Raw genomic sequence first — 23,448 nt, forward strand, 5'->3', positions numbered from 1 at the left:
TTTCAGACAGGCAGGGTGGGAACCAATCTAGTCAAAATATACCATTTGAAACAGAGTAAAGTCCCACACCAACTGTGGATTCAGTACTTTATTCAAAACGCATTACGCTTAACTACAGTCAGACCCTGAGGTAACATTTAGTCAGAAAATACTTAAATGATCTGAATAGAGACAAACCTTTTGAAAGGCTTGTTCTACAGTTCTACAGTTCTACGGTCAGCATCGGGGTCCACCTAAACCTCACTCACGGAGCTGTTTAAGATATAGCCCTAGTAGATCGGAGGGGAAAGAGAATTTCGGCTCAAAATGATCCTGAAGGTTCACCCATCCTGCTTTCTTCACTGGTGTGGACTCCAGTGTTTTGTTGTGGGTGGATGTGAGAGATGCCGTCCAATGTGACGATCATCTGGTGGGAGTTACTGGGTCCAGCGCCCCAATTCTAGACGTCCAACAGGTTGTGATAGGAACACATTATGGTATGAACAAATATGGAACGGGTATGTGTGTCAAATATCTTGTGTTCAGGCCTGTAAATATACAGTGCATTACAACATTCTGTAAAGATCTATCAGTTACAGTAATCAAAACACTAGGAACCATTCCTTTCGATGTCTATTGCTTTACTGACTAGGACACTCAATATTCATTCTGCACAACAAGAAGAGGACAGATGAATCTGCAAAAGGCTGGGGCCTCTTTGGTCCTCCAAGCAGAAGGGAGGGCCTCTCCAACCCCCTTCATTCACCACGAGACAGCACTACAAAACACACGTGCACATGCGCTCACACACACACACACGCTTGCACACACACGCCATCCTCACACACACTTGTCACCACGGAGGCCTCTGGGGTGGGGGTGCCTGCTCTGTTTGTTCATACATTCCCTCAGGCCCTCTCTGCAGAGACCTGGCCAGCTGCCGTGGCAGGCCTGAGAGAGTGGCTCCCTCCAACCCTGGCAGCTTTGAACAAATGCTTTACAACTCCTATAAAAACACATTCAGAGTATACGGTTCAGCACCAAAATAATCCATATGAGCCGGCGGCTTTTCTATATGATCACCTGGATGTGTAGCAGCCAGGGATCTCTATGAAGGTCTTCCGTGTGTGTGTGTGTGAGATGAAGATAAAGAAAGAACAAGCATGTGTGTATGTGCACGCGCTCGCACAGGTGTGTGTGTTTGTGGATGTGTGTGGGTGCAGAGGGTGGGCAGAGCTACAGCCCCTTCACTCCTAACGGAGGTCCTGGTGCCAGCGACGGGTGGGCAGAGCTACAGCCCCTTCACTCCTAACGGAGGTCCTGGTGCCAGCGACGGGTGGGCAGAGCTACAGCCCCTTCACTCCTAACGGAGGTCCTGGTGCCAGCGACGGTTGGGCAGAGCTACAGCCCCTTCACTCCTAAAGGAGGTCCTGGTGCCAGCGACGGGTGGGCAGAGCTACAGCCCCTTCACTCCTAACGGAGGTCCTGGTGCCAGCGACGGGTGGGCAGAGCTACAGCCCCTTCACTCCTAACGGAGGTCCTGGTGCCAGCGACGGGTGGGCAGAGGTCTCAGCAGGAGCAGGGTCTCATCCAACCAGAGTCTCTCTGGGGCAACAAGCCCAAAGCTGTAGAGATGCATGTACTGTAACACTGCCTTCTGTTGTATTTTCCTAAATGTGCAGATAGTGGATACTCATTGGCTGAATGCACAGCACATACAGTACAGTAGCAAAGGTCAAACGAACAATTCCTTTTAAAAATGCCCCTCAGGTACGCTTTTACGGAGGTCTTTAAATCACAATTGGGACTGTCTATGGTCTATACTTTAAGGATTCATGCCACCAGTCAATTACAATGGACCCTCAGGCTTATTGTCTGAAGTGCTAGAATTTAACTGGCTATCAGTGCCTTAATTACAATGCATTTCTTTACGAAAGAGGAAAAGGGAGGAGCTTTGTATAGTGAAGTGAAAGGTGGATGTGGAAGTTACAGTATCTATTGTCATCACCACAGTAAGGGAGGGAGGGAGGGGAGGCATACTGGAAAGCGTGAAAGAAAAAAAGCTTTCACTCTAACGCGTGCTCAATGTTAAGGTCATGGTCCATGGCAAACAAATAGCACACAGAGCTTCCTTATCTGGGTCTGTGTGTTATGATAACTACCAACGGCATCCATGGTTGACCACAGAAAGCCTTCAACCCCATTCAAATACATTTGAAAAAATTCTAACCCAATTTCAACATTCACGATGAGGTGCTCAGAAGACACGCAGCAGTTACAATTAGGAAGAAATACACTGCACTTATGTACATTGATGTATGGTCAACTGGGACATGCAGTGAATGATATATGGTCAACTGGGACATGCAGTGAATGATATATGGTCAACTGGGACATGCAGTGAATGCACATCACAGAATTTCACTCGTGAAGGACATCCTATGAAGGACACAATGCATCCTTGGGAAATTGTCAAATTGCATTTCCTCGATTCCTCACGTCCTCTCTCCTCGCCTCGTCCTCCAAACCCATTGGATGAGAAGGTCAGAGGGGAGGGATCTCTAACCTTCTCATCCAATGGGTTTTGAGAAGGAGGCGAGAAGACGTGAGTAATCAGGGAAATGCAATTCAGATTCTCCCCTGCTCCCCTCTCCTGTGTCCACCTGTCCTCTAGTCAGACAGGAGACATGCTCCCCTCACGTCGCCGTCCCCGGAGGAAACCGCTTCGTCCCTCCACGCCGCAATCTCTTTTCACCTAATTGCATTTTTTGTCAAACCTTGTAAAGGATCTGTGCGGGCAGCGGAACGGCAGCCATGCGGAGTCACGTGTCACTTGCAAGGCCCGGTTACACATCATAAACGGCAATGCCTCTTCCCCATCTGGCAGGGGCAAGGCTGTAAAAGAGAATGTTATTGTGAAACACGCTCGACAGCTCACATCCAATCAATGGGGAGTAAAACGGAGAGAAAGAGAGCGGAGGAAGAGAAACGTGCAGGCCAGGCATTTTCATATAAAATCCCAAAGTTTAAAAGTTAGAGGCATAAATATCATACCCCCACAAAAACGCTAACCTCTCCTGTTATTGGTAATGGTGGTATGCTCTTTATGCCTCTGTAAATTTCTCACTCATCATTATTCACGATTCATTCATGATTAGCCGTAATTATGGTAGCATCCACATTGTGTTTAAAAACATATTCTATTGTTATTTACAATAAAAGTTACTCCAAAATGACAATATATTATTTACCATTAATTTATATTGGGCGCAGCATGATCTGAAACAACCAAAATAAACTGCAAATATATCCATCATGTCTGTCGAGTCACAAGCTTGATGTAGTCATTGCGTGCTTGGAATATGGGACCAAATACTAAACTGTTGATTACTTTAATACACAAGTGAATTTGTCCAAATACTTGACACCTTCAAATGTGGGGACTAGATACATAACATGCTTTCATTTCTAAACGGTAAAACAGGTATGTATGGGAAAAAAACTCATAAAAAAGGGTGACATTCTGTACTTTCGCCTCTTACGAAACATTATCTCAAATCCAAAATGCTGGAGAATAGAGACAAATTAAAATATTTACCTTCACTGTCCAAATAAATACATAGGGGAGTGTATACAGCATTTTTAACTTACTGCGTCAGGGTGCTAGCCAGCCATGCTACATAAAGCCTGCTCTGGGCCAGATTTATAGGCCCTGCAGCCTGGGCCAAGGAACCAGAGAGAACTGCAGCCCTGCAGTGCTGTTGCTGGACTCCAAATGAATGTGTAGTGTGAGCAGGGTGTGTGTACAGGTAGGCACTGTTAATCACTACAGGTCTATTGAGGGGTCAGGAGTCTAGTTCCCTAAACGTACTGCTGCCACACTCAAGGTGGATGTTTCCCCCCTAAAACCACAGGTTTAGGATCAGATGACCCTCCTAAACAGTCCTAACTTTACCAATTAAGGGAATGAAACAACACAGACCTGGCTTGACTAGTGATTTGGGGGGAGGGATCTCCTCCCTCTCAATATGGTACTGCAGACTGAGCTACCGTCACGGTGCTCTCTGAGGATCCAAGCTATGTCCATTACTGTGGAGGAGAACATGACATCCATTCTAGGTGGTGACAGTCACCATGAACATCATATTTTATCAGGTTAGACACCTGCTGCTGGCAAATGGGCTGAGATGTGTCACTACACAGGGGGATAGAGACAGAAGAAGGGAAACGGAGTATCCTTCATCTATGAGGAACATATAGAGGACAATCTGAGAAGATCCTTGTAAGTCTCTCTCACTATAACAAGGATGTTCTGTCCACCAACACCAACTCTATAATAAAAGGGCTGGCAAGACCAAAAGGAAGGCTAACCCATACATTTTATATAAATATATACATTTTTTGTATGGGAAAATCAAGTCTGAAATGTCAAACTTCAGAAGCCTTTTTAAACCTCAAATACACTACATGTTTTAAATGTCCTGCATTGCAGGAAAGTTCTGCAACAGGGTGATCAAATTAAGATCCTACATCTGTAGAACAGCATAGTGAGACGACGACACTACAAATACACTGACCACATCCACAGGCCTGTTAACACATACCTAGGTGTCAAACCATGCAGACTCTTTCCTTCACAGTGTATTATAAAGTGTGATAACAGTTCAGTAATAAAGGTTTGATAGGATGTAAAACAGAGCGCATCATCTCTGTGGTGTAATTTAAAAAGCAAGATGTGATACACAAAGAACGAACTGAGCCACAAAAACCAAGTACTCAATGAAAAGAGCTACATTAAGTTCTGACACTCTCTCACCTGCAAGAGTGTTTATTCACCAAAGCATCAGAGTCTGCTTATTTGAAAAACAGGGGTGGTATGAGAATTCTTTCTTCTTCTTCACGTTAGTATTGTTTTAAAAATTGACATTATTGCGAGCGAACACAAAAGTTTGAATGGGTCGCAACACTACTCCCATCCATTCTCCATTGTTCCCAGCCAGGACCTGGTCTTTAGCCATTTCCCTAGGGGGGCTCGGGTCCGGTACCATGGCAACGCATTGAAAAGTTATTCAGCTCTAGCTGCACCGTTCCCCCAAGTTATGATCTCTCAGCCCTTTAAAGGTTGATTTAATATTTGCCTGAGAGGTTTTGGACGGCGTCCCGTTAGTTAGAAGGAAAGAAAAGAGAGGCTGTTTTGCTAACCTTTAATGCACTTGTATGTGAACTGTGTCCGACAATAAGTACAATATTTATTGGGTAGGGTGAGTCATTGGCGTGCGTAGGGAGGGGGGAGGAGACGGGGCGGTCAGCGGCTCAGCACTGAGTGTCTGTCAGTGGTCAGAAAGCCCCCACACAGGAGCGACCAGGCTCCGTCATTAGCCCCATTTCCTAATGGAGCCCATTTGAGCCCTAATTTGTTGGAATAACAATGTCGTAGAGGATATATTTTAGGAAGGGGGCCAAATTACGTTTCCAACTGCAGCACGCATCTAGACACGCGTCAGATTAGAGAAGTTCTACAGAGAGAATGAGGTAGTGTGTTGGCCAGACAGAGGAGACATGTCTGTGCTGGATGAAGTAGCCCATTAGAATAGGTCAGAATCTCTCATTCAATCATTTATCATCTCGGACTGTTTGGCTTGCTTCTGTTTGTGTCTTTTTCATTATTAAAAAGACAATTCCCAGACAAAGGTCTCTGAGAGCCAAGCCAGTAATTGACTCTGCTGCTACTCACCACAACAAAGATCCACCTTCAGCGACCACCTTCCTTTCCTGAGCCACAGAGTCAGACTAGAGACTGAGCGGCCAACATATCGACCGGTCTGGACATTCATACATCTGCTCTCTCTTGGTAGTGTGCATCTTGCTTCAGCAAATCTGTAAATGAAAGTTTCAGGCCTCTTTACCTCTGGGGTGATGCATGGAGGACGGTGAGGAAAAGCAGATCAGATTTTCACTGACTCCTCCACAGCTGCAGTCTACTTTTAAAGCACACGTTTTCAGGGATGTTTATTAATGCATTCGCTGGAGGGGTTTTGTCTCTTGCTGCAAACAAGCAACCCCCTTTGTGAAGCCAGGCAAATGAAGATAGCTTTCTCTGATGTCAGATTTTTTTTATTTTATGGGATGAACAGAGCAGCGCAGGGCAAAAGCGTCTGGGTTTATTTCAGAGATAGCGTGTGTTTAATTCTGTCCCAAACAGAAACATTTAGAGTGACAACCTGCAGGCTCCAGGACTGACGTCAAGCCAGAGTGGTTATTTTAAGCAGGGAGGGAGTAAAAATGTGCCAGTTCCACTGTCTTTTTATAGGGGGAGTTTCACTTGTCCTGACCAGCCAAACCTATACATACTGCCCAAGCTACCCCTATGGTTATTGCTTCATCCAAACTGAAACAGAAAGGTAGCTTTATTTCTGACTTTGAACTGGGCTGATGGATAGCAACCAAGTACATTCATAATGGTTGCAGTAGTTCCTTTAGATGACTCATATTTAGTAGGCTATCTGTGGAACTCCCTCTCCTCTCTGTAGAAGCCACTGCTGCAGAGTCAGAGTGCTGCAGAACAGAATAAAAACAGAACAGGAAATCAATATGCCCCATTTCAAACTACACAACAGTGCCTCTACGAATGAAAGCCGTTGGCACAACTGGGGGAGTAAAAAATAATCTACTTAGTCAAATTCAGCCAGTGAGTTGGGAAATGGAGAATTGCATACCGCCCATTTAGTACAGAGCTTTGGCTGACATCTATACAACCCCTAAAATGGATGCGTTTGGTGCTTTTCTATCGATGACATCATCGGTGCACACTGGCAGGCTTGTGAAACCACTAGCTGCCATATAACCAAGTCGCCATGCTCTGCACAGCAGAGTCCTGTGAGATATCTGTGGCCATAGCTTCTATTTTGAATAAAAGCGCTGGTAGGTAGAAGTCAGTGGAGGCTGCTGAGGGGACAACGGCTCATAATAATGGCCGGAACAGAGCAAATGGAATGGCATCAAACGCATTAAAACCATGCATTTCATACCACTCCACTAATTCCACTCGTCATTACCACGAGCCCGTTCTCCCCAATTAAGGTGCCACCAACCTCCTGTGGTAGAAGGCTGTGGCCATATTTTGTGGGACTTACGGGTGAGCTACAGTATGCAAGTTGGGTTGACACGTTGAGTGGGTGTGAAATGTTTCAGCCCAGGTGATAAGAGACGTGCATCACCACAGGTTTCCGCCTCTGCTACACCTGTAAAACGTGTTCAACAGTGAGAAACCACTAAACCATTCAATTCTACTCATTTCATTGCCCTTAATAAGCAACAGCAAGTCCATTCTATATTTTCACATGCACTTGCAATGCAAAGCAGCAAGACAAAGCTGTGAAAATAGGGTTGCTACTGGAAACAGGAAACAATCTGTGGGTGTGATTAAAAATTATGTGCATGCATGCATACACGCTCACACACGCAACCGTTCAAAAGTTTGGGGTCACTTGGAAATGTCATTGTTTTTGAAAGATTATTTTTTTTGTCCATTAAAATAACATACATTTGATCAGAAATACAGTGCAGACATTGTTAATGTTGTAAATGACTATTGGAATAGCCTTCATTTCTCAGAACAAGAACAGACTGACGAGTTTCTGAAGAAAGTTCTTTGTTTCTAGCCATTTTGAGCCTGTAATCGAACCCACAAATGCTGATGCTCCAGATACTTAACTAGTCTAAAGAAGGCCTGTTTTATTGCTTCTTCAATCAGCATAACAGTTTTCAGCAGTGCTAACAATTGCAAAAGGGTTTTCTAATGATCAATTAGCCTTCTAAAATGATAATCTTGGAGTAGCTAACACAACGTGCCATTAGAACACAGGAGTGATGGTTGCTGATAATGGACCTCTGTATGCCTATGTAGATATTCCATAATCTGCCGTTTCCAGCTACAATAGTCATTTATAACATTAACTAATGTCTACACTGTATTTCTGATCAATGTGATGTTATTTTAATGGACCAAAAAAATGTCATTTTCTTTCAAAAACAAGGACATTTCTAAGTGACTCCAAACTTTTGAACGGTAGTGTACATGCATACAGAAAATATACTGTAGCCTACACCCTAGCACCATCAAGTCCTCAACATATATTCTGACACACACTGCATATTGCACATCTCTGTCCCCTCTATGGTGTGCATTTGTAAGATGACATAGAGCAGGCAGGAAATAAGCGATGCGTCTCTGACAGTAATCAGAGAGAACGTTTGCGTCATTTCGTACACACCAGACTGATGCGCTGCTGTAGCTGCCCAGGGCAGACCGACCTACACTCGGGCTGCGTTTCAAACTCAAAGTAAACCCTCAGCCCTTGAATGACGTTTTACATCGTCACATCCGAGTGTACCTTAAATGTCCCTTGCCCAAGCGAGGGAGTGTGATGGTCGGAGAGGCAACATCCTTGGAGGAAGTCTTGAAGTTGAGCTTAAAAACAACCAACCTAAAGCTAATAATGTACCTAGTAGGCTAACAAATCTAGCTAGCACTCCTGTCAGGTAGCTAGTAACAGTTACCCATAGCTGGCTAGCTAGTTTTATAGTTTGGTCATTTATTCCAATACATTTCAGAATTGCAAAAAATATGTTTATGAATCTAGCAACATTTTATAGCCTCCTCATACGAGACTAAGACAATTTGCCAACGCTTATTTTTATATATAAGCGTTGGCAAATTGTCTCCGACCAGTAAGTCAGAAAAAAGTATGAAGCTAGCTTGCTAATATATATATTAGCTCAAAATATATATGTACTAATATATATACTGCTCAAAAAAATAAAGGGAACACTTAAACAACACATCCTAGATCTGAATGAAATAAATAATCTTATTAAATACTTTTTTCTTTACATAGTTGAATGTGCTGACAACAAAATCACACAAAAATAATCAATGGAAATCCAATTTATCAACCCATGGAGGTCTGGATTTGGAGTCACACTCAAAATTAAAGTGGAAAACCACACTACAGGCTGATCCAACTTTGATGTAATGTCAATAAAACAAGTCAAAATGAGGATCAGTAGTGTGTGTGGCCTCCACGTGCCTGTATGACCTCCCTACAACGCCTGGGCATGCTCCTGATGAGGTGGCGGATGGTCTCCTGAGGGATCTCCTCCCAGACCTGGACTAAAGTCTGTTTCTGACCGTTTGAGCAGACACATGCACATTTGTGGCCTGCTGGAGGTCATTTTGCAGGGCTCTGGCAGTGCTCCTCCTGCTCTTCCTTGCACAAAGGCGGAGGTATCGGTCCTGCTGCTGGGTTGTTGCCCTCCTACGGCCTCCTCCACGTCTCCTGATGTACTGGCCTGTCTCCTGGTAGCGCCTCCATGCTCTGGACACTACGCTGACAGACACAGCAAACCTTCTTGCCACAGCTCGCATTGATGTGCCATCCTGGATGAGCTGCACTACCTGAGCCACTTGTGTGGGTTGTAGACTCCGTCTCATGCTACCACTAGAGTGAAAGCACCGCCAGCATTCAAAAGTGACCAAAACATCAGCCAGGAAGCATAGGAACTGAGAAGTGGTCTGTGGTCACCACCTGCAGAACCACTCCTTTATTGGGGGTGTCTTGCTAATTGCCTATAATTTCCACCTGTTGTCTATTCCATTTGCACAACAGCATGTGAAATTTATTGTCAATCAGTGTTGCTTCCTAAGTGGACAGTTTGATTTCACACAAGTGTGATTGACTTGGAGTTACATTGTGTTGTTTAAGTGTTCCCTTTATTTTTTTGAGCAGTGTATATTTTGACATGCCGGAAATACAACATTGTTGATTAAATTTGACACTTCACGGCCACCAGAGTTTGACATATGACTACAGTTCATTGAATTGTGTGTCCTGTCAACCCCGCAAGTGACCATGGTTGTTCACTCGCTCCGTTGAGCTAAATCGAGGGCCAAGGGGGCAACGTTAGTAAATTGGACCTCCACTTAAGATGGCAATCAAACTGCATCCAGTTTCGACGGGGATTCCCCCGAGGGAAGTGACTAGCGCAATGACTGAGGCGGTAATAATAACGTGTTTGGACTGCAACATCGGCCTTAGGTCTACACAAGAGTACAGTCAAACTATAAAGATGTACCTGTTCAATGGATACAATTGCATAAATAACTAAGGGTATGATTTTTTCAACTTTGAATAAACCAAAATGTGCAATACGGCTGTTCACTGATGGATTTGATAAACATAGTGTGGGGGGGGGATCATCAGTGCGAATACTATTAATCTCAAACTATCAAAGCCACAAATCAAACCCGGCTGCCAAAAAGAGAAATTGCCACACAAGCGAGGCAAGCCTGCCAAGAAGAGTTTGTAATTTCATAAGATCTTAATAAGAATGATGTTTGTCAATATCAGCCTGGTGTGGGAGCCAAATAAGAGAATTGGGAAGTGAGGGTTAAAATAATGGGAAGTGAGTGACTGCCTGCCCTGCTTTCTCCATAATGCTCCACCCTCTGCTCTATGCTGCAGTCCTAGTTCTATCCTGCTGTAATTATCTGTGGCTATCTGCAGCTCAGGGAAATCAAAGCAGTGGCCTAAAGCCTCAGCACAGTGCTGTGTAACAGGAGTGACCAGACAGGACAGGACGGATGATGTCATCGGAGAAAGGAGAGGAGACTCTGCTGGGATCCATAGGAAGTGTAGTCCAGCCAGAGGGACAGATGATGGAGGGATGAATGGAGGGAGGGAGATCAGTTCAAGCCCCCCCCCCCCCTCCCCCATTGACACAGCCTATGGGTAATAATAGCCACCCGTCTGTTGAGAAAATATGACGCGGTAGTTTAGCGAGAGCGGAGGTGAAAATGCTGTGAACCTGCAAGGATGTCATAAAGTACAGTCGAGTGGCTTATGATTCACAGCTTGGTGGAGGCATGCTATAATTTCTCTGCAAAAATAGTTGGGCCTTGGCTTAGAGGGAGCTGGAGAGAACCAAGTGCACTTTGATCTCGTGGATCTGTGGCTAATTGGTTTGACAGACGATAACACCAGTGCAAAGGGAGTGGCTACACACTGAAACTTTGATATAAGTTCTGTAGAAGCAATGAGCGGTTCTACAGATGCACCATTGAGAGCATCCTTTCGGGCTGCATCACCGCCTGGTACGGCAATTGCACCATCCGCTACAGCAGGGCTCTCCAAAGGGTGGTGCGGTCAGCCCAACGTATCACTGGGGCACACTGGCTGCCCTCCAGGACATCTTCAGCACCCAGTGTCACAAGGCCAACAAGATCATCAAGGACTTCAGACATCCAAAACTGCAGCTTTATCTCTGTTCTTTGATAAGGTCAGAAAATAAACTACCAGTTAGTCTCACACCTGCTCACTACATGGCCAAAAGTATGTTGACACCTCTTCAAATTAGTGGGCTCGGCTATTTGACGCACACCCGCTGCTTTAAGACAGGTGTATAAAATCGAGCACTCCATAGACAAACATTGGCAATCTCCATAGACAAACATTGGCAGAATAAGGGCCCGTCATAGGATGCCATCTTTCCAACAAGTCAGTTCGTCAAGTTTCCGCCCTGCTAGAACTGCCCCGGTCAAATGTACGTGCTGTTATTGTGAAGTGGAAATGTATAGGAGCAATAACGGCTCAGCCGTGAGGTGGTAGACCACAGGAGCTCACAGAACAGGACCCCCGAGTGCTGAAGCACATAAAAACTGTCTGTCCTCGGTTGCAACACTCACTAGCGAGTTCCAAACTTCCTCTGGACGCAACAACAGCACAAGAACTATTCGTTGGGAGCTTCATGAAATGGGTTTACATAGCCAAGTAGCCGCACACAAACCTAAGATCACCATGCGCAATGCCAAGCGTCGGCTGGAGTGGTGTAAAGCGCACCGCCATTGGACTCTGGATTAGTGGAAACTTGTTCTCTGGAGTGCTGAATCACACTTCACTATCTGGCAGTCCGACAGACTAATCTGGGTTTGGCGGATGCCAGGAAAACGCTACCTGCCACAATACATAGTGCCAACTGTAAAGTTTGGTGGAGGAGGAATAATGTTCTGGGGCTGGTTTTCATGGTTCGGCCTAGTTCCAGTGAAGAGAAATGTTAACACTACAGCATACAATGACATTCTAGACAATTCTGTGCTTCCAACTTTGTGGCAACAGTTTGGTAGAGGCCCTTTCCTGTTTCAGCATGATAATGCTCCCGTGCACAAAGTGAGATCCATACAGACAGTTTGTCGAGATCGTTGTGGAAGAACTTGACTGGCCTGCATAGAGTCCTGACCTCAACCCCATCACACACCTTTGGGATGAATTGGAATGTCGACTGTGAGCCAGGCCTAATCGCCCAACATCAGTGGCAGACCTCACTAATGCTCTTGTGGTTGAATGGAAGCAAGTCCCCGCAGCAAAGGGGGGACCAACTTCATATTAATGCTCGTGATTTTGGAATGAGGTGGTCGATGAGATGTTGTCCATATACCTTTGGCCATGTAGTGTACTTTTAACGCTTCCTAAAATCAGAACGGATCATGGCAAAAAGTGTTTTAGTTCCGTGGTCTTGGAATTCTCTCCAGACCAGCTTGAAACACCAGGATTTTGTTTCCTTGGAGGAGTTTAAAGGTTTGGTTGACTCACGTTACTAAGGAATGTGATCGTCATTAGACTTGATGCGGTGGTACATATGATTGATTTTCTATATATGACACTTGTATAGTTCTGCATTTGGAAAGTATTCAGACCCCTTGACTTTTTCCACATTGTGTGACGTTACAGCCTTATTCTAAATAAATCCTCAATCTTCACACAATACCCCATAATGACAAAGTGAAAACAGGTTAAGGAATTCTTGCAAATGTATAAAAAAAGAAACAGAAATACCTTATAAGTATTCAGACCCTATGCTATAAGACTCGAAATTGAGCTCAGGTTCATCCAGTTTCCATTGATCAGCCTTGATGTTTCTACAACTTGATTTGTCATCTATGCATAGTCACTTTAACTCTACCTCAACTAACAGGTGCCCCTGCACATTGACTCTGTACCGGCAACCTGTATATATATATATATATATATATATATATATATATATATATATATATATATATATATATATATATATATATATATATATATATATATTGTTATTTTTTTACTGCTGCTCTTTAATTACTTGTTACTTTTCTCTTATTCTTATCCTTATTTTCGGTTAGGGGCTCGTAAGTAAGCGTTTCACTGTAAGCTCTACATCTGTTGTATTCAGCGCATGTGACTAATAAAATTTGATTTGATTTGAGTCCACCTGTGGTAAATTCAATTGACTGGACATGATTTGGAAAGGCACACACCTGTCAATATAAGGTCCCACAGTTGACAGTGCATGTCAGAGCAAAAACCAAGCCATGAGCTCGAAGGACTTGTCCGTAGAGACAGGATTGCGTCGAGGCACAGATCTGGGAAAGGGTACCAAAACATTTCTACAGCATTGAACGTCCCCAAGGCCTCCATCATTCTTAAATGGAAGTTTGGAACCACCAAGACTCTTCATAGAGCTTGCCGCCCGGCCAAACTGAGCAATCGGGGAAGAAGGGCCTTGGTCAGCGAGGTGACCAAGAACCCAATTGTCACTCTGGCAGAGCTCCAGAGATTCTCTGTGGAGATGGGAGAACCTTCCACAAGTACAACTGTCTCTGCAGCCCTCCACCAATCAGGCTTTTATGGTACTGTAGCATGGCCAGACGGAAGCCACTCCTCAGTAAAAGGCACATGACAGCCCGCTTGGAGTTTTCTAAAAGTCACAAAAAGGACTGACCATGAGAAACAAGATTCTCTGGTCTAATGAAACCAAGATTCAACTCTTTGGCCAGAAAGCCAAATGTCACGTCTGGAGGAAACCTGGCACCATCCCTACCATGAAGCATGGTGGTGGTGGCAGCATCATGCTGTGGGGATGTTTTTCAGCAGCAGGGACTGGGAGACTAGTCAGGATTGAGGGATAGATGAACGGAGCAAAGAACAGAGAGATCCTTGATGAAAACCTACTCTAGAGCGCTCAGGACATCAGACTGGGGCAAAGGTTCACCTTCCATCAGGACCCCAACTCTAAGCACACAGCCAAGACAATGTAGGAGTGGCTTCGAAACAAGTCTCCAAATGTCCTTGAGTGGCCCAGCCAGAGCCCGGACTTGAACCCAATGGAACATCTCTGGAGAGACCAGAAAATAGCTGTGCAGCGACATTCCCCAACCAACCTGACAGAGCTTGAGAGGATCTGCAGAGAAGAATGGGATAAACTCCCCAAATACAGGTGTGCCAAGTTTGTAGTGTCATACCCAAGAGACTCGAAGCTGTAATCACTGCCAAAGGTGCTTCAAGAAAGTACTGAGTAAAGGGTCTGAATACTTATGTAGATGTCATATTTCAGTATTTCTTTTTTATAAATTTGCAAATTTCAAACACTTTTTGATTGTCATTATGGGGTATTGTGTGCGTGTGTAGATTGATCAGGGGGAAAAAACAATTTCATCCATTTTAGAATAAGGCTGTAACGTAACAAAATGTGGGAAAAGTAATGGGGTCTGAATACTTTCCGAACTCACTGTGGAAGGGTACCAAAAAATGTCTGCAGCATTGAAGGTCCCGAACACCACAGTGGCCTGCATCATTCTTAAATTAAGTTTGGAACCACCAAGACTCGTCCTAGAGCTGGGTGCCCAGCCAAATTGAGTAATCGAAGAAGGGCCTTGGCCAGAGAGGTGACCAAGAACCCGATGATCACTCTGACAGAGCATCAGAGTTCCTCTGTGGAGATGGTTGTCTTTCTGGAAGGTTCTTCCATCTCTGCAGCACTCCACCAATCAGGCCTTTATGGTAGAGTGGCCAGACGGATGCCATTCCTCAGTAAAAGGCACATGACAGCCCACTTGGAGTCTGCCAAAAGGCACCTAAAGGACTGACCATGAGAAACAAGATTCTCTGGTCTGATGAAACAAAGCCTGAATGCCAAGCTTCACATCTGGAGGAAACCTGGCACCATCCCTATGGTGAAGCATGATGGAGGCAGCATCATGCTGTGTGGATGTTTTTCAGTCAGGGACTGGTAGACTAGTCAGGATCAAGGGAAAGATGAACGGAGCAGAGTACAGAGAGATCCTTGATGAAAACCTGCTCCAGAGCGCTCAGGACCTCAGACTGGGGCGAAGGTTCACCTTCCAACAGGACAACGACCCTGAGCACACAGCCAAGACAACACAGGAGTGGCTTCGGGACAAGTCTTTGAATGTTCTTGAGTGGCCCAGCGAGAGCCCGGACTTTAACCCGATCGAACATCTCTGGAGAGACCTGGAAATAGCTGTGCAACGACGCTCCCCATCCAACCTGACAGAACTTAAGAGGATCTGCACAGGAGAATGGGAGAAACTCCCCAAATACAGGTGTGCCAAGCCTGTAGTGTCATACCCAAGAAGACGTGAGGCAGTAATAGCTGCTAAATGTGCTTCAACAAAGTACTGAGTAAAGGGTCTGAATACTGTGTAAATGTCATATGTAAATGTCATATTTCCGTCTATGTCATATTTTGTCTATGTCCCCAAATTGTTATGGTGTGTCGATGTCTGTTAGTTGTTACAGAACGTCTGATATTTGTCTCAAACATTGTTCCCCCCAGCTGCTGTCTTGGTTGGACCTGGTCTCTCTTGAAAAAGAGATTCTCAAATGAGACTAACCTGGATTTTTTTTCTTTTTTTGTTGTTGACTAACCTGGATAAATAAAAAAAATGTAACACTGGTCACTTTAATATTTACATATGGTTTACCCACTTCATATGTTTATACTGTATTCTAGTCAAGGCTCATCCTATAAATCTACTGTACACACCTTTTATATTCATATACTGTCCATAATGTCTAAACAGCATCATATATAAATATATTTATATTCTGACATTGCTCGTTCTGACATTTCTTTCTTTCAATTTTGTGGATTTGTGTGTATTGTTTTGTATAGTTAGGTATTACTGGACTGTTGGAGCTAGAAACAAACATTTTGCAAAAAATGTGTACGCGACCAATAACATTTGATTTGACTTTCACCTCTATAAAGTGTAACACGTAAGCTTTGACTACGAAAGCGATCACACTCAGATCCACAGATAACATGGAAGATATCTACATTAGTTCAGACAGTAAGACTGCCTTTCACTAAGAAGGCAATACATGTACTATATTATAAATCAATAACCCTCTACCCAGGGGTGCAACTTTGGTTTTAGAAGTGTCCCCCGTCCCCAGTGAAAGTTGCACCCCTGCCTCAACCTATTTAGAGGACAGGGAAAAACCATTACACTGTACTTACTATACAAAATCATTATTTCCATTAAAAAAACACTACTCTTCAATGGGTAAGTCTAATGTTTTTATAAGCAGAAAGTGAACAAACTTCTGCTTTTGTCCCATTCTTCCTTTACCCACAAGAACAGAAACAGTTCCCCTGATGCTATAACAGTATGTGCCAAAGTGGAAGTGAGTTTATATGACATTCTAATTTTAAAACGGCCTTACTCAGCCTTTCTGCATTGTTCCAGGACTGGGTTAACCACCTGTTAGCAATTACAACCTCTGATGTAAAATATACCAATAGTGCTCCACTTCTGGCCTAGATTCAGATGAATTCGAGGAAAGTGTGGGCAAGAGAAGGGTTGTATAATGTTTCATGGACGGTTTCCAATGTGAGTACTGGGCGTGTGTGTGGGCTGCGGCTGGCAGTAGGGAACACACCGCACCAACAGGTGTCCCTGTGAATACTGCAGCAGACACACTGGCCCTCAGAAACCATTCAAAAATCTTATGTCATTCAGAGAACTCTGCCAGCTCTTGCAAAACCAAACATTCCTGACTCTGTTGTTAATTTCGGGCAGTTGGCTAACGTTGTCAATGAAATCAGATATATCGCCAGAGTAAAAGAGGAAAAGAGGAGACATTCTGCAAAAGCTCCCAACATTAAGACAGGGAATTCACTTCCCTGAAAAAAATAAAAAAATGTCCATAAAGCAATTGGCTGGGGTAGAATGCATTAGGGCTCTGGCACAGAGGTTGGCAAGCCACCCTGGATGAAAGGACATCTCTGCCCCTAAAACTAGTGCTCCAGGAACCCTGTCAAACCGCTGACCCAAAATCCTCTGCGATATATTATGGGAAACAAATAAGCCAGGAGACCGCAGAGATTTATATCAGGCGTGCCATGGCCCGCCAGTGCTCCCTGAATTCATTCATCTTTTGCAAATGTTACATGGTCCTATTTCCCTGCGCTGTGAGGGCCAAGACAAGCCATGCAATGCCACAGAAGCTGTGCCCGAGTATTCTGCTGGATACCAACCATAAAATCCAAACATTTCGGACGAGACAACATGAACTATATGTTGAGTACTTGCCCAATGTACATTTGACAGCATGGATATGTGGTTGTTTGAAACCAAGGGTTTGATTTATTTTGGTTGCAGTTCTAAATTGTAGCTCTAAAGTAACTAAGGCAATAAGACCGAGAGAATCGGAATAATATGCACATAAACAGTTGCCAAAAACCTTGTTCATTTCAAAAAGGGTCTGCAGAGAACAGATAAATCCACATTGTGCGGCGAGATCAAAAGACAAAGATGATTAGATGAAATAACCCACTATTCTGTGAATGGTTAGACCGTGTGTGTGTGTATATACATATAATTAGTATATTTTTTTTATACATTATTTGCTAAACTAAATTCATGTGAATGATTAATTTATAGTAGGGACAGATTTACTGGTGAGGATGGGTTCACCAGCAGCAAATACAAAGACTGCTGAACAATGAATCAACTGGCCACCCAGACTATTTACATTGACCCCCCCTTGTTTTTACACTGCTGCTACTCGCTGTTCATTATCAATGCATAGTCACTTTACCCCTACCTACATGAACAAATAACCTCGACTAACCTGTACCCCCGCACACTGACTCGGTACCAGTACCCTCTGTATATAGCCCCGTTATGTTATTTTATTGTGTTATTTCTTTTTTTACTTTAGTTTATTTTGTAAATATTTTCTTAACTATTTCTAGACCTGCATTGTTGGTTAAGGGCTTGTAAGTAAGCATTTCACAGTAAGGTCTACACCCGTTGTATTCGGCGCATGTGACAAATACAGTTTGATTTGAAACATCTAAAGAATAAGCTACTAGCAAAACAAGCGAGTAAGAATTGTACTTAAACTCCCCCCTCATACTCATCTGGAGATGGAGCATTTTTTTCATCTCTATGTAACTGTATATGTAAAAAAAATATATATGTTTTAAATAAAAATCGGGACCACAATGTAAATAAGTCCCCGACTTTATTGTGCAATACCGGTCACTTTAAAAAAAGTTTTTGTGTATATGTATTTTTTTAACTAACAAATCAAATCAATAAATCCAAACTGTGCAGCGGCCAATTGATGAACTGAAAAAGACATCTGTTACAAAACACCAAAAAGTTTAATGACATTCAGAGACTGTCAAGCCAAGCCTTCGATACTGGGTAGTTCTACATGGTAGAGAGGAATGTATTTTCTGTTTGTCGCAAACTATGATATTGAAGTGTCCTAAGTCAGTAGGCTTTGTTTATTGGTTGTATGGTGCATTGGTACAGAAACCTTTGTGGAAAATGTGTTGCATATATTTTATATAATTGTAAATATGGCATCAAAATGTTGAAAGTCAGATTGCCCACTAGTTGATGATTGTCTGCAGCTGGCTCTGATTCTAGTGTAATGAAACAGGCAGGGAGAGGGAGCTCATTCGTGGTCGTCGGTGAACCGTTTATAAACACAGGGTCACTACAGTTATTGTTATTTATGGTCGTAAACATTATTTTGAGTTAATTCTACAGTACAAGGGGAGGGTCTTGTGAAAATATTTTTAACATTGGGGAAGAGGGTGCATTTTTTTTTTATGACACCTTGAGTTGGACCAGCCACCCCGTCAATTTCGATCTGTCCCTAACAAGTGTGGCTTGAGCATGATCTACTATAGGCTTGGTGTAAAAGTCAGAGTTGATTCCTGCAAATTATCCATGGGCTTTTTCTATTCTCCATTTCTCTTTTCAACATAACGACAACACATTTCTCTGCGTCTCATATTTTCAGAATTTTGAGCAACCAGGGCCGAGGAGGAAGTGTGAAGCAAGGGTTATTTTGGAGCTTGATTCTGTTTAAAATTACTTCCAGATTGCATCCTCATGGGGCAGGGACTGGCCCCAGCTCTCACCTGTTACTGCCCCCCTCTGTCCAGTTCCTCACACTGCATCACTATCAATGACGTCTTCAAATGATTCGGGACCTTTTTACACAATATGCCTCATAATGAATGAATCTGACAATAAAGCCAGTCAGTCCTACCACCCACATTTAGGAAGCGTATCTACTGTATATTATATAATCTGTATCTAATATATAAAGACAAACCAATGTGTGGTGGTCTTCCAGAAATGTTATATCAATATACTGTACATTCAGCTTTGGCTTGTATGAGCCTGAAGGCTGTAAAAGTACACCCCCTGGACAGGACGCTGTCTATTGCCAGGCCTGAGTATATTTGTACAGTACCAAACAAAGTTTTCCTTTCCAAGAGGTTGAGTGTTGGATCTAGAATGATCTACACATTCTAGAACATTTGCTGTTACTTAAAAACACACCCCATGAACATGTACTTACAATCAATCCATGATGAGTTCGACACACTCTATATGGAGACAGATGGTTCGGTTGGGCCAGATTTAATTTGACCGAAATACTATAACGAGAACAAAAATATCCAAGTGTCAGAAGTTGTGTGTATAAATTAAACAACAAAGGAGATGGGCATCTGAAGAATGCTCCCAAATGACTCCAGTCTGTTTCTGTAAAGCAGGGCCATTTGTATGGATAGAGTTTCTCCAAAAGGCACAGAGCACATTTCTCAAACGAATCCACAAATCCATTTCTAAGTCAAGGGGGCTTTGAAGTCATTTTCTATGGCTTTGAATGAAAGCCGTCAAACTGGGCTGACTTACATGCTTCTATTAAGTGAACTGTAGCAGCTCATCATGCCCATCCCCAACTGAGAGAAAGAGTCAAACATTTTCTCCAGACAACTCTGTGAATATTTTAGGGACAGGTAATTCAGTGTGTAATACTTTCAGAGGCTCTGTCTTAATTGAAAGAAAACTATTCCCCACTGCTCCTGAGATTTCAGTGAATCTTGACATGGGCTGACATTTCCTGTATGCACCGGTCCCAGTCGTACGGTGTATTGTAACTTAGGGGACACCACTACTTCAGTCAGACTATGGTTCCTTTCACCTGTACCTCAGCTGTCACTCACAGTGCAGCACACTTCCAGAAGATAACAATGCTTCACCAACTCCTGCTCTAACGCCATACTTCGACCATCCTCAACCTTCTGTGTGTGATGCCACCCGAGTCATTCAGAATTCAGCATCTCAGACCATCTCTTCAACCTAATAGCAATAGGCACCGATTCCTCCACCCTTTTCACTCGTCTCGTTCCCTTGTTCCGTCCAGCGGCTAATTTGGAATGCAACCATTTCTTTTGGAAGCAGCGACTTCTGCTCGCGCTCTGCATTATTCAGCATTTCCATGAAACTCTAGGCACCCTGGAGGACTATGCCTTCCTCTCTCATTTCCATATTTGGCCTGTAGGACTCTACACTACGCCGCGTTAGGGTTTAGAAATCTTACTCGGAGAATACCAATTTGTCGATGAATGTGAGCCCCTCGCAGCCAGAGAGACACCTGGAGACCAATTTAACATGCAACTGGAGGGACCCGGTCAGCAGTTGGCAGCTAAGGACAGGCTCTGTGTCTGTCTGTCTACTGGTGTGGCCGTGACCCCACTCTCCGAGGGTGTCTCAGGGGGTGGTGGGATATGCAAAAACCACATTTCCAATTCACACATGCATATAATACACACGTTTACATGTGTGAAATAGGACAAATATGAGTACCAACCAAATTATTATTATAGTCACCCACCGACCAGCCAGTCAGCTGTCTGTCTATAATGAGAGGCCAGAGTGATACCTTCATACATATATGCATTGGAGTGAGGAGCACCCAATTTTTCCAAGTCAGAGGAACGATGGGGCGCTTATTCATGAAAACAAATTAAGTAGAAGCAGCTTGTTACATACAGGTAACTTCCTAAATAAAGGAAACACCTAAATAAAGTGTCTTAATAGGGCGTTGGGCCACCATGAGCCGCCAGATCAGATTCAATGCGCAGTGCTTTCCCTAAGCTACGGCCGTCGACTAAACAGCCGATAACAGACTTAGTCAGCCGGCTACTTTTTCCACTTCATAAGGTAATTAGGTTTATTTTAATTGAAAAGTTTCAATTCGCTTGTCAGAAATGTTTGTATAGCCTTCTCGCTCTAGAATGAACAACATGCATCTTCTAGCGATCAATTGATAGGAAAGGCGCATGTCAGTCACAAAGCAAGCAATGACAGGGAAACACTGCTGTTTGTCAGTCTGCTGTCTATCCAGCCTCTCGGTACCAGTGTTATTTTTGTGCGATGTGGTTGGCTGCAGTTTAATTTCTTTTCACGGAGGAGGGAAAACATGATGCTTCTTCATCGTCTCCTGTGAGTGAATTTAATGAGGAGTTGAAATCCACTTAATTATTGTTTTGTGGCACATTAATTTATTTTCTTCCGCGTGTTTCATATGAACAATATGCATCTAGCCAGACATGGAGTCGGGCGCATAGGCTATTTATTGATGACAGAACAGCAAGTGTTGACTAGTTCATAAAAGGTGTTGGAACTGACTGAATAAAGTAGATCTCCTATATCCCTTTGCTATTCATAAATCATACAATGTAGTTACACTGAGTGTACAAAACATTAGGAACACCTTCATAATATTGAGTTGTACCCCTTTTGCCCTCAGAACAGCCTCAATTCATTGGGCATGGACTCTATAAGGTGTCAAAAGCGTTCCACAGGGATCCTGGCCCATGTTGACTCCAATGCTTCCCACAGTTGTGTTAAGTTGGCTGGATGTCCTTTGGGTGGTGGATCATTCTTGATACACATGGGAAACTTTTGAGCGTTAAAAACCCAGCAGCGTTGCAGTTCTTGACACAAACCGGTGCGCCTGGTACCTACTACCAAACCCCGTTCAAAGGCACTTAAATGTTTTGTCTTGCCCATTCACCATCTGAAGGGCACACATTCACAATCCATGTCTCAAGGCTTAAAATGTTTTCTTTAACTTGTCTACTCCCCTTAATTTACACTGATTGAAGTGGATTTAACAAGTTACATCAAAATGGGATAATAGCTTTACCTGAATAGTCTATTTCATGGAAAGAGCAAGTGTTCCTAAAGCTTTGTATATCGCATCGGGACAATGGTATTTTATTAGAATCCCCATTAGCTGTTGTAAAACATGAAACATGACATAATACAGAACATTAATAGACAAGAACATATGAAGGACAGAACTACATCAATTTAAAAAAGGCACACGTAGCCTACATATCAATACATGTGTACAAACTATTTAGGTCAAATAGGGGAGAGGCGTTGCGCCGTGAGGTGTTGCTTTATCGGGTTTTTTAAACCAGGTTTGCTGTTCATCTGAGCAATATGAGATGGAACGCAGTTCCATGCAATAATGGCTCTATATAATATCGTACACTTTTTTGAATTTGTTCTGGATTTGGGGACTATGAAAAGACCCCTGGTGGCATGTCTGGTGGGTTAAGTGTGTATTTTCCCAGTGACCGCTAAAGTGAATTGTTAGTGCAGCCTAGAGATGGGTTCATTCGGCTCCCTAATTTGCATACTGGTAGGCTACTACTTTTTGGCAGTTATCTGCAGATAAATTATGAAAACATTTGATAAAGATGTTGAATCCTCATTGCAGGAACAATAGGAAGTGGAGAGAGCCTCAATCTGGTCCAAAATATGATAAAAGAAAACATTTTGAAGGTTATAAAAGCTAATGATAGTATTTCAGATATTTATATAGGCCTACTGAGTTGATTAAAGTGTCGACAATAGAGTAGTCAACTGCTGCTTTCTGTGTAGCAAAGCCCATGTTTAACACCTGCTTCATTCTTCAATCATACCTGTAGGTCTATTCGTGGTTACCTGACTTTGTGCACCCAAACTTTTATACAATCTGACAGGGAATCTGGGGATCCTCTCCATGAAGTTTTGCCTTTTAATTTTTATATTTAATATATTTCTATATTGTTTCTCAACAGGTAATCCATGTTTACTTGACAGAACACAACTTTCTTCTTAGGTTTTTGCCACAATAAACAAAATTGAAAGAGTAGACCATGTAGACGAGTATTTCTGACTAGATTAGTAATCTTCCGCCTTCCCCCAAAGTCCCACCCACAGTGATTGATTGACAGGTCTGAAACCCTACCAGC

General features: G+C 43.3%; 1 protein-coding gene across 2 annotated transcripts in view; it reads right to left on the minus strand.

The window, feature by feature from the left end:
* rnls (renalase, FAD-dependent amine oxidase) overlaps window positions 1-23,448 on the minus strand; it is a 45,774-nt gene that overhangs the window by 16,933 nt on the left and 5,393 nt on the right. The gene's annotated exons all lie outside the window — the stretch shown is intronic.

The sequence above is a fragment of the Salmo salar genome, chromosome 19 (assembly GCF_965601325.2).
Source record: "Salmo salar chromosome 19, fSalSal1, whole genome shotgun sequence".
NCBI classification, from domain to species: Eukaryota; Metazoa; Chordata; class Actinopteri; order Salmoniformes; family Salmonidae; genus Salmo; species Salmo salar.